The sequence below is a fragment of the Tyto alba genome, unplaced genomic scaffold (assembly GCF_018691265.1).
Source record: "Tyto alba isolate M040663 unplaced genomic scaffold, T.alba_DEE_v4.0 Super-Scaffold_42, whole genome shotgun sequence".
In the NCBI taxonomy this organism is placed as follows: domain Eukaryota; kingdom Metazoa; phylum Chordata; class Aves; order Strigiformes; family Tytonidae; genus Tyto; species Tyto alba.
In genome coordinates, this window is record NW_024881318.1 from 7,111,227 (window position 1) to 7,124,201 (window position 12,975).

The 12,975-nt window shown below is 40.8% G+C and overlaps 1 protein-coding gene across 2 annotated transcripts in view; it reads left to right on the forward strand.

Annotated features, from left to right (window-relative positions):
• The window catches only part of ST8SIA5 (ST8 alpha-N-acetyl-neuraminide alpha-2,8-sialyltransferase 5), a 74,570-nt gene continuing 61,595 nt past the window's right edge, over nucleotides 1-12,975 (forward strand). The window contains exon 1 of one of the 2 annotated variants that reach the window (XM_033011203.2): nucleotides 1-64. The gene's annotated coding sequence lies outside the window, so the exon portion shown is untranslated. The remainder of the gene's footprint in view (nucleotides 65-12,975) is intronic. The other variant, XM_042804443.1, reaches the window with a different exon arrangement.

Here is a 12,975-nt window from a genome sequence, read left to right on the forward strand (position 1 = left end):
CTTCAAAACTACCTATTAGATCAGATCCTGCTTCAGAGAGAACCCCAGAAGAAACAGAGAAGAGGTATGCAAAATTTCCTCAATAATTGTCTGAACCTTCTGTATAATGTAGAAGAGGTTACAGAGGCTTGGATTTCAATTGCCTTAATGGAGATTTTAGAATTCTGGAATTCCAGGAGAAGGAAACTCTCCCCATCCTGAAGTGGTAGCTGCTCCAATGGAAAGCAGTGCTGGTTGTCAGCCAATTTTTGTGCTCCTGCAGTAATGCTGAGCTGCAGTTGGCTTGGTCTCAGGGCTTCCTTCCTAGCCTTGGAGGTGACTGCATGGAAAGTATTGCATTTCAGAATTTATTATTCATTGTTTAACTTTCTCAGTTCACTCTTCAAGGCATGATGCTGCAGAAGTGTTAGCAAAACCTGAGTTCCTATCATCCTGCTGTCCTGTGCTTGACCAGGCATGTCTAGGACTACACAGTGAGCTTCACACCTCCAGAGCTTCTGTTTGTGTGGAATCCAGTGAAATGCTTCAGATACATGTGCAATCAGAGATTATAGCAAGAAGTAGAAGTAGTTATGTTTGTTTCAGTATCATCTTTCAGTATCAGGTCAGCGTATATACAGTTTCTGAGTGAGGCAGTTGCTTGCAGCTTCTGAGGAAAAAGGCATAAATCTCTGGCGCTTGACAGTTTTGAAGTAAGAAGGCCATGCAGGGAAGTTTGTAATCATAAGCAGTTTAATGGCTGGCTTCTTTCCTGAAGCTGGAGGGGGCTTTATTTCTCCAAAACCGTATCATTATCTCTAGAGCTATTATCTTTAATGTTGCTGTGGGTGTTTTCATTGTCCAATCTTTTTTAAAAATCCTATTGGGCTTTTGACCTCTATGATTTCTGGCTGCACAAAATGCCTTAGAGCAATTACCCCTTACAGAATTCCCTGCACATATACCACTGATGGTATTTCTACATCTCCGGCTTTCTGCATTGTGGTGTCCAAATGGTTAGCAACCTGAAGCTGTGTTTGCCAGTGTGGCTGAAAGGAAATTGTGGACGCATATTTGGGCAATCTGCCAGTTTTGCAGAGTGGCTGTAGTACAGCTGTAAATAACAGGGCTGAAATACTGAGTTGTTCACTAAGTTCTTAAAAATAGCTGTGCCTCTATCTCTTTGCTTCCATTCCTTTTCCTGACTACCTTGCCTTGCCTTATCTCCTTCTTGCCTGTTGTCAGAAGCTGAAAATGCAAAGCAATGCAGAGTAACTCAAACAAATATTGCAGATTCTGTTATAAAGTGGAATCTGAGTAGTGCTTCCAGGCAGTGACTTGTGAACATAACCCGATGTGTCAACCAGAGCAAAAGAAGGTAGCAAGCTTTTCTAATGGTAACTGTGAACACTGCTATGTTGATAACAATATCCCTTGGAAGCAGTAGGAACCTCATCTTGTCCCTGCTCATAAGCACCAGATCTCTCCAGTAGCCTGTGCATGCACCTTTACAGAATTTTTAACATTAATGTCTTTAAAGTGCTTTGGTTCTTTGAAGGATATCTCTCTGTAAATAACCACTCTTGAGATACTTAGTCTGGATCTGCCATTTCTCCTTGATCCTCAGGATTTGATGAAAACATCATTTTCCCTTTCCTTTTTACTGCCTTTTCAGTGGGAGGAAACAAAATTCTGAAAAACTCAGAAATGTCACCTTAAGGAGTTTATAATCTTTTCTGTGCATCTCCTGCCTGCTCAGTCTTATCTGGTGGTGGTGATTGTGGTAAATAAAAGATGAAGTCATATTTCTATAAGTGTAAGCACAGTAAGGAGTAAAAGCACGGGGAGAAACATTATAGCAAACCTGCACAATTCTGATAATAAACAACTCTTTCATGAGAAGTTTTGAGAAACATTCCCATAAACTGTAGGGCTCTGAGGTGAGTTTATTGTGGGGCCTAGGGTGCTGGGAGCTCCTTATGACCACCAACTTTTCTCCATCAAGTGCATTATTGTGTGGCATAGAAAAATTTTATCCCTCGTATTCCCTTTTCTCCCAGGGAATCCTGCAAATGTATCCAGTTAGAGAGTTCTAGTCTACCAGTGGGAAAGTGGGAGTATGATACAGTCATTAATTTCGCTGTGTTAGAGTCCAGATTTAGTGGTGGTTTGTTTTAAACAGAATGAGTTGTCCAGAGCTTGGAGAAAGAACTTTCTAAGTGGGGATGTCAAGTAAACCGCTAAGTTGTAACAGAAATACAGAGATCACAAATTTTACCAGAAATTGAGAAGTCCTGCAGTATAACTTATTGGCCATTATCTTATCTGTGTGAATGTGTCTCACCGAGATCACGCATTCATCCAGCTTTAAAACTTCAAACGTGATTTGAGGGGTAAAAAGTGATGGAGAGTTGATAAGGCAGGGACATTGCTCCAGATGTCACCAGCGATCTGTTGTTATTTTTCAGTCTTACTGGAGATCTACCTGGAGGCTTTTAGCAGGAGCAAAAACCTGCTTTGTGCTGTGTGTTAAATAAACAGTAGCAGGCAGCCCTGGCCTCAATTTGCTATTAATCTAATAGCCCAGATTCTGCAAATTTTAACCTATTTTGTGTTATCTCTGTACTCATGTGAGTGGCCCCAAACAAGTCAGTGTTTAAGTCACTCATGAGGCAATTTGCAGGCTTAACCTGTAGATTCAGCATTTAACTTGAAATTATGCAGGAAATAAGTCTTCTGCCTTTTTTTTTTTTTTTTTGCTTTTCAGCAGTCATACCTATAAAAAGTTGCACTGATTTAGAATTTTAGATTTAGAAGCTTGTTCAAATGTTAAGAAAAATAAACATCTTCAGAGACAGTCTAAATGCTACTTTTAGATATAAAAATAAAGATTTATAGTAGAAATGCTCCTTAGAGAAGTTTTATTGACTCCAGGGGATTTCAGTGTCACCGAAGCAACTGAAAGAGCTGTTTTGAGCAAAGGCAAGGATTTAGCTCAAGAAAGAAACTTCCCCCAACACAAACAGCTGTTTCTTGTCACATAATAGAGAAAAGCTGCAAAAGAAATAGGACATAAAGTACGGAGTGAATAGAACTGCTGCTTTCCTGCAAACATCCCTTACAAAGTCTTGAGCACAGGAGAGCTTTCCGGCTCATGATGCAAGAGCCAAGGCAGGGGGGTGGGTTTTGTGAACTGGGCTGAAATTTGACATCAGGAGGAAGTTGAAACTCAGCATTGGTGGAAGCTGGCTGTGATGCAGAGGTGAAGGCTGGAGCTGGCTTGACGCATAGGGGAGGTGAAAGAGGAGGACAGTCCGTGATTCAAAGAGCGAAAGAAGCAGGAGTCCATGAGTGGCAGAGGAGGAGAAACAGAGGGAAAGGGGCACTCTGGCATAATAGGAGGGTAGCTACAGCACATGTAGAAGGTAAATAAGTACTAACAGCAATTTCATTGGAAAATGTCTGGTTGCTGCTGCTCTCCTGGTCTGGCTGTATTTCTTGCAGATGGTGTGTGCTGTTCTCTCTACTGCACATTTCGAATATGGTTGCGCTACCATCTTTACAGTAAATCCAGCTCCACAGATTTGGATAGATTTTAGATCTGCATCAGTCTAAAAGCTTTGTTAAAAATTGAATCAACTCAAAACACGAATTAGTTTTCAAATGGTGATTTTCTTTTTTAAAGTAAAATACATTTGTATGGAAGAAAACGAGTTCAGAGGCAGGCATGGCACATCTGTAAGATGCATGTGTGTTATGGGAGAGGGGATTGCAAATTAAACATCACTTGCAATTAGCTCCTGAACTTCATGTGTGCTTTATATTTCTTCCTTTAGATGTGTTAGAAAGCTGTTAATACCTGCACTGAACATAGTTGCCAAAAATCTTGGAGTATTTAAATAACCCTAATAATAGTTTTATGTCTTAAGAGAATGGTGTGGAATTATAGAAGTAGGAAATAAAGAGGGATCATAATGGAAACTGACTGTGTGATCAAGTGTAAACAAATCAGAAGTCAAATTAAGTCCTATTAAATCAGATTCAGATATGATTTACCTCAGCTTGACTTCTCTGGGGTTGCAGGGTGTTTTTTCCTGTGCTTTGTAAATAGTATTTGAGCATTGTGCAGATGCTGCCAAGTTAATCAAACGAATAGTCATTTGAACACGAGCATAAGTTTCAGGGATGAGTAATAAGGGCATTTGCTTAGTTTGCAGGTCATATGGGACCCCATTAAACTAAATAAAAGTGCAGATCATCCAGTGTGTGGATGGGAATAAGAGGAGAAAGGAACCTCTATTTTAGCATATGACCCTACAGATGTGACATTGGCTCCACCCTTGAAGAAATGAGAATTAAGATCTTATTTCCTGTTTCCATGTAAATCTCTTATCTAGGATCTAGTATCCACTATCTGCCGATGTGTTAAGAGACTACAATAATGAATCTCCATCTAATCCAGGGGAGTTTGATAGCAGCACTGCACCTCTCTGACATTCCATGCTCTAATTACATGCAAAATTTTCAAGAGTGCTGAAACATCACAGAAAAAAGATAAAAGACAAGATTTAAAAAAATGGCTTCCAAAATAAAGTCCAACAGAGAAAATGCAGCTTGTTTCATTTTGCGCTTGTTTCATGGGCAAAAAAAGAATACTTATCTATTCCTGCAGGAATGCAGAAGCCACAAACACAGGCTGCAGTAGTTGCAATTAGTTGAACTACAGAGGGATGATGCATCAGCCATGTCCTACGGCAGCTTTGCTTTGCAGAACTAAATGACTCTCCAGCCACCCATTTGGACCTGTGCTCAGCCCTGTTTTGCACTCTGCCTTTGGGCAGGTCGGGTTTCTTATGTACATAACTACCTTCTCAAAAGACTTTTTTCACAGATATATCAGAGTGAGGTATTTGATGGAGTGATTCGGTGTAGTATTTTAAGTTAGCAGTAACCAAACAACTTGATTTTTGCTCAAAAATGATCCACATTTTGTAATGGACAGGGCCAAATAGGCTTTGTTTATGATTAATGTACAGAAGCACCTAAATCTGTTTCTAGAATAATTGTAAGATTTCTAAAGCATGTGAATACGTGAATGCATCATGATTTCGAAAGACTGCAACTATTTTTGATTGAGGTATTTAAAGACTACAGGTATTTTTGACCACCAGCATTGGTTTCTTCCAGATTGAAATCTCTGCTTTTGCACCGTGATTTATTTTTGGCCATTATTCTATTTACTTTAATATTTACTTATTTTTAGGAGTCCACTTCATTTTTCAGGCACAAGTGTGTATTTCTAAAGTACTGAGAAGCAGCAGTGTTTTCCTGTCAGGAAAACTGAGAAAATGGGAGTAGTTAGTGCTTGCATTTATATAGCATCTTCTCTCAAAGGATATAGAAGCACTTTGAAAATAGTAAGTTGCCCAATATCCAGGAAATTTTCATTAAAATGTAGTGTCATATTTGCACATATTTCATGTGACAAAGGAGGTGCAAGCAGGTGTCTCTGACCTCCAGGATTTACATAAGGAAGGAAACTTGGAAAAATGGAAAAGAGTCTGTATCTTTAAATAGGTCAGCTGTTCATTCTCTGACCCATAGACATGGTATAATCTGGATGATATGTGGGGAGCCATGCGTGATAGAAGGGACAACCTTAAGTTGTTGCAAAGTTGCCAGATAGCTTTTAGAGCTCAAGTCTAACTGTCTAGAGCTTTGACAGTTGGATCAGTTCATCTTTGCTACTGTAGACAGTATTGGTATAGGATTTAATTAGAATAACACTTTTTTTTATTGAATTCTGGGAATGTCAGTTTGCTAATTTTACCTCTAGCTCCTTTTCAGACCAGCTTTTACTTGGAAAGTATTATTTTAAACTGGGATGTAGGAGCCTTACTAGTTCACTGCAAGTGACACAGTAGAGAAGTGATCAGTAGTTCATTGTTGGGAAAAAAGGTGCGAGAGGAGGTGTTGCAAATCAGGTGAATTGCTCTAATGGACTCAGAGTCACAGACCAAGAAAATTGCTTTTTGTTACATTTGTTCATCGTTATCAGTTATAACCCTTAGTGTTCATTTATGAACTTTCCAATGATTCACCAAAGAATTAGGATGCATTTGCCTTGCAAAACTCTCAAGAGTGTGATTCTTACTATTTGGGTATTAAGATGTGAAAAGGAATGTTGTAAAATATTGACATCTATTGCCTATAACTGTCAATACAGTCTCTGTTAGGAAAATTACCTTTAATTAGTACAAGAAAAATAGCTTACTAAAAGTCTCACCAGGTCTTTCTGGGTCTTACCAGTGAGGAGGTAGACCCACTGAGGAGCTTTTAGTTTTCTTTTTCAAGAACAGAAAGAGAAGTACAACCTCTAAAGAGAAATCTCACCCTACTGTCTTTGCCCTTTAATGCTAAATTAGACGAGCATCCTTCTGTGTGACAATTTTAAACACTGACAGTATTTCTGCATTCTTAGCTACTTGTGTGGTTTTAGCAGAATGCTTCTTTTTGGACCTATAGCACTGGGCAAATCAGCAGTTTCAATTTGTGAACTCAGTTATTTATATCCTGACTTGAGATCTGAGAAGGAAATAGCTGTTGGCCTGTTTTTACTGGCAATGTGAGAACTGTGTGCTCAGTTATCAGTTCTGTTTTGCTGCTGCTCCTGTCAATATCCCATAAGTGATTTTACATGTAAAAATTGTGTATGATCATCTTTGTTGGAGGGATTGTATGTTCCATGTGTTCTGGCAAGCATTCAGTGTTTTGTAGTTCCCAAAATATTAACTGCTATCTCCTCTGCTAAAGCAATTTCTTATTTTTCAGTCATATTTATTTTACAGTTAATTATAAAATTCTATTACTTTTAATATTTCAATTCTGATATATTTTTCAGTATCCTGGTAAGGGGCTTTTATCTATCAATATTCTTTCCTAAAGTTCTGTAGTTTGTGAGATTTCTAGAGTGCAACATTCTGTTCTGAAAATGAAAGCAAGTATCATTAAGTTTTAGTGGATGTCTGTGTTTGTACATATGGATATAAAAATAACCATATATACATTAGGAACCTTCAGTTCAATGGATATCCAATTTTGGGGAATAAGGCTACAACCAGTGGAATTTTCTTCCTGCTGCACAGGCAGCTTCCTAGACTTGCAGCTGAAATTGGTATACCTTCCAGTTAGACATCTAATAATAAAAATATCAAAGAGCAGATTGGAAGTACTGAAGATATCTATCCCGTTCACACCTCAGTAGATCTATTTTTGCAATAAATATATATTCTTTATGTTATATGTTGGAGTAATTCACAGTTTTAAGTGTCCTATGCTCTGCTCTGGAATCAAAATCACATGAATATCAGGAATATTCTTTCTTGAAAAACATTTTGAGCTCAACAAAGGTGGCATGGCTCCTATTCCTTTTTATCTGAGCTCTTGACATCTCTTAAGGCTTACAACAGAATGAGAGGTATTATTAGTTAGGTAAATGAATCCCACCTGCACCATAGTGCCTCCTATGATGGAATGACTACATCAGCGAACAAGGGAAGAGCTATGCATGTAATCTATTTGGACTTCTGCAAGGCCTTTCACATGGTGCTCCACAACATCCTTCTCTAAATAGGAGAGAAATGGATTTGATGGGTTGACTTCTCAGTGGGTGAGGAACTGGTTGAATGATCACATCCAGAAGGTAGTGGTTAATGACTCAATGTCCAGCTGGAGGTCAGTGACAAGTGGTGTACTTCAGAGGTCTATACTGGGATCAGTACTGTTTAATATCTTCATCAGTGACATAGGCAGTGGAATTGAGTGCACTCTCAGCGAGATTGGTGATGACATCAAGCTGAGTGGTGTGGTTGACATGCCTGAGAGATGGGATGCCATCCCATCTTGAGCCTAGGCAAGCTTGAGAAATGAGCCTATGTGAACCTCATGAGGTGCAACAAGGCCACATGCAAGGGCCTCCACCTGGGTTGGGGCAACCCCTGGTATCAATATGGGCTGGGAGATGAAGGGATTGAGAGCATCCCTATGGAGGACTTGGGGGTACTGGTGGATGAAAATCTGGACATGAACCAGCACCATGCGCTCGCAGCCCAGAAAGCCACCCGTGCCCTGGGCTGCAGCCAGAGCAGGGGGGGCAGCAGGGCCAGGGAGGGGATTCTCCCCCTCTGCTCCGCTCTGGGGAGACCCCCCTGCAGTGCTGGGGCCAGCTCGGGGGCCCCCAACAGCAGAAGGACACGGAGCTGCTCGAGCGGGGCCAGAGGAGGCCACGGAGATGCTGGGGGGGCTGGAGCAGCTCCCCTGGGGGGCCGGGCTGAGAGAGTTGGGGGGGTTCAGCCTGGAGAAGAGAAGGATAGGACAAGGGGTAATGTCTTTAAACTAAGAGAAGGTAGATTTAGACTAGATATAAGGAAGACATTTTTTACCATGGGTGTGGTGAGGCACTGGAATGGGTTGCCCAGAGAGGTGGTGGATGCCCCCTCCCTGGAAACATCCCGGGCCAGGTTGGACGGGGCTCTGAGCAACCTGATCGAGCTGAAGATGTCCCATGGCAGAGGGTTGGACTAGATGGCCTTTGAAGGTCCCTTCCGACACAAACTATTCTATCATTCTGTGATTCTATGATTAATCTCACTTAGTTTTAGTTGTAAAGAAGCTAGAACTCTCATCTAAGATAGTCATTTAAGCCCTTTCTGTAGTGGGTGGGAAGAGAGAAGCACACCCAATGGCTGATTTGTCTGTCTGTCTACCTTAAAAAGCAATGAAACATTTCTAGTGTTGCCAGTTTTCATCTGCTGGCTATAGCAGGAGTCTGCTGAACAGGTCTCCTAGGGATCTATCACTGAGAGAGCTAACGTTCATTTGAATGAATTCTTCATTTTACACACCACACACATTCTGAGCAGGCCTGTAGCAAGAGCCTGCATGTTTCCTCCAGAGGGGAGGCTGAATTTAATTTTTTAAAAATTTCAATTCAGAAAAAGAACAATATATATCCTTAATTAGATGTATATGTAATTAGTGCTATCAAGAGTGAGCATTAATCAGACTTTTCATTTGCCACTTATAATATGGGGTTTTTTCCCCTTTTTCTGTATATTGTGACACCCAGAAAATACAGCTTCTGTTATTTCCAGTAAACAGAGCAAAGACCCACAGGTAAAGCAGTCTAGTGCCTGAACTGTGGAAGTTAGACATGTAAAAAGAGGACATTTGGATCATGAACTTTAGGAGCCAGGTACATTTTTATGCATTTTCTTTTGTCAGAAGGCAGTCTGATAGCCTGGTATATTATTTACAGTTAAGGTATTTGGATGAATGGACATTATGTTACTATTTTGTGATAAGACTTACCCATGTAAAGAAAAAATAAGGCTTGCTGTTCTCCTTAATCTACATGTGGGACATTCATTGGTTCCTAGGGAAACCATTAAGGTAAGATTTGAAGAGTACAAATGAGAATATATGATAAAGCAGAGTCGGAGGCAGAATCTCTTATAAAAATCTCTGACAGTCAGTGAATAACCCTAAACATTAACTAGATTTGAGATGGAGGTTCCCGTTAGTGAATGAGGACTTAAGAATTGATCCTAAGAGTACAGAATATTAAATGATATAAAGCAAAGTAATTTTAGAGATGTGTTGTGGTGTTTTCAGCCTACATAATACTTTAATCCTCAAAGCTACTTTTCTAAAACCATCAGCTGTGGTTAATCAGGAATGCTTACAGCAGGGATTGAAATGGCCAGTTCACTCCCTTTTTCCTATCAAATTTTGCTCTCAAGTACACTGCTGTCCTATGTACTTGTGAAGGTAGGATTCAGTACATCATCTGGATCTACTTTTGACTGCAAGCCATATGAAAAATTGCATTTGACTCACTTTCTATACAAGCTGGTTACTTTTCCCTCTGCACATTCACTAGTATGTAATAAAAAACCCCAATTTTTAAGTGTTTTAAAATGTGTTTTAAAATACGGTTTTGATGTGTTTTTAAGAGTTCTGGACAGAGCTGAGTCATTGTTCCCAACCTAGTCCTGTATTGGAGCTGTTTCATAGGATGGGGTATTTTTCAGTCTGGCTGGTTCATGCCATTTGAGTGGTGCCTCTGATTTCCAGATACCCTCTTAGTCTCTTACACCTACTCCCTCAGAGTTTTCCTTAGGCAGGGCAGGAGGGATCATACTGAGCTTCCAGCTTAATCCCTCCTGGGGACAAACAGGAAGGCAGGCAGTGGTACACATGCTGTGTGACACAATTTCATCATCGCTCATCTTTAGCTACAGGGAAGCTATATCTCTTTGCTAACTAACCCGTGTAGTGGTGCTCGGCATCCTTTCTGAGTCAGGTTAACTCTTTCCTTGAGGTTGAAAGGAGCTGCCCAAGTGTCAAGATAGGCAGAGTCCTTACCTCTATCAATAGGTTGATTCTATTTTTGCTCTTTTTCCATATGATAGTTGATTCTCCAGACTCTGAGAAAGGGTTGTTACCCTCTGATATTAGGCCAACACTTGAACAATAGCCAAAGTCAGGGGCTCTAGGCTGCTGTGCAAGTTCTTTGTAAATCAGGCAACGAATGATCTGTCTGTTATCTTTGCTGGGAATGAACAAACAGTAGTAACTTGCCATAGCCAATGCTGGCCATTGCATAACCACACTAAAAGTCATCATCCAAAGTCTGGACTGAAAGACTTCTAAGCTTGATACCAAATCCTGATGTTGAAACTTTGCCCAGATAGGGCTGGCAGGGTTGGTCCTCTCTGTGCATGGATGATGTGAAGAACACTGCTGGCTGCCCTTTCTCCCATGCTGGTGTATCCCTCTATGACTTGTACTGAAAATCTCTGCTGCACACAGGCATATTGTGAACTCCTCGGTGGATGGTGTGCACTAGTCCATGAGCAGTGATGCCAGGTGGACATGTAGGACCTGCAGTGCAATAGAGCTTTGCAATGGATGGTGATCATAATCAGAGCGTTGTTCTAAAGGTTTTTCGTAATGAAAGTGGCATGGATGAATTCTTCATTTGCTCTCACTAGGTGGTATTTCATTTATCATCAGATATCCTTGCTCTTCAAGGGTTTATTTCTTTCAGTTCATGGCTGGAGACTTAAAAAATAAAATTCACATCTCATTAGTTTATTGTAATTTTGAGAACGCATTCTCTGAAACCTGTGGTTATTATTTTGCCTGAATCTTACACTGTAAAATGTAGAAGAGTTTGTGTCCTTCAGTGTGGCCTTAAATAGCAGTAGTACAAAGAAAGCAATCCGATGCCATTAACAGCCTTCTGCTGGATTAACGGCCAGCAAAATCTGGTGAGGATGCCTGGAGCTTTCTAAGCATCACTGTTATGATTTTGTACATAATTGCCCACAAGCAGCTATGCAACATCCAGCTCAGCTACCCAACATCCAACTCAGGCACAGCATCACGCTGTCAGGCCTGCGCACCGGCATGTCCCTCCCCACCAGCTTTCCAGCTAAGGCAAATTGAGGCCAAGCGCTTCTCCCGAGGTTGCACGGTGAGGCAGTAGCTCTCCTGCAGTTAAAATCCCTCACCTCCACATGGCTCTTAGGGTTTTTATCCTGGCCACTTGTTGACACATCTTTATGTTCCTGCCTACTTGAGCAGACTGGTTTTGTTGGAAAACCAGCCTATGCTGTGAAAAAACAGATGTGATATGATGTTGTCCAAAGATTTCAGCAGGACTTGCTTGAGAATGCCACAAATCACTTATTCAGGCCATCATTTTGCAAACACCTTCAGCAGACAAAAGCCAGCACAGCTGCCAGAAGAGTCTGTTCTTCTCACTTCTTCATCTCCAGCTTCCCGATTGTGCCTCCCATGTAGCATCCCTTCTCCTCTTTTGGGGAGTGTTAGTGTGCTTGTGCAGTGAATCTGGAGTGCAAGTCTGATGTACTTGAAAAATAACCTTTTAAATTTTTTTTCTGCTACGTTTATTCTAAACTGGTTTGCCTCTCTGACAGTCACGATGCATCCATGCAAATACTAACGCTGTACAAGAGAAGGAGATGTGCAACAGCAAAGATGGGTAGCTGAGAGCAGGATGGGTTTGCTTTTTCCCTTGGTAATACCAGTTTAGGCCAGGTTTTAGTACTTGTAATAGTGCAGCTTCATGTTATCTCAGCCATTAAAAAAAATGTTCTGTCCTGGCACACCATGAACTTTTCCATGAAATAATGTAGTCTGCAACAGCTAGTTGCAAATATTTGAGGTTTGGTTTTTTTTTTTTGTTGTTTTTTTTTTTTTAATCAGGGCCTATTTAGTCCAGATACTGCACTTTGATTAAGCAACTACACAGATGTAGGAGAGTCAAAAGAAACCCTTTTTGTATCCCAAATGATATAATTTAGTCTCTCCCAGAGTCAGGAGATGCTGTGTTGCCCCAAGGTAGCGTGCAGGTGGTAATACAGTGCACAGACCAGGCTGCTGACACAGAAATGTGAGGGGAGGAGAAAAGGCCTCCCAAGCTAGGAGGCAGAGGTCAGAGGGGAAGGGGGCTATTGTATTTTGGATGTTTGACTTGTCAGAATTTGTTTAGTGAAAAAACAGAAATGTTTCCCAAAGCTCCTTTTCTGGGCTCTGGACACATCTGTTACATGTTCAGAAAATGTGGTAAAATAACACAGGGGGAAAAAAGTTAACTCCTTAACATCAGACATGGAAAAGGAGTGATATCCACTTCTGGCTATCAAATTCTAAGTGTGAGGGGCAAAACTTTACCCTCTATCCCACCCCAAAAGAATTGGGAACAAAATGGTTCCCAGTAGTATGTTCAGGAGGCTATATTATCGTGGATACTCAGAAGAACAGGGTCTGACCAGCTCCTGGGAATGCCTTATTCCCAGATCAGTGCATATTATACCAATGTAGCTCATCTTTAACATGAGCAGGATTTTCAGGGAGAAATTAAGATTTTTAACAGCAGTAGCCTGATTGCTGTGAAAATCCCAACTA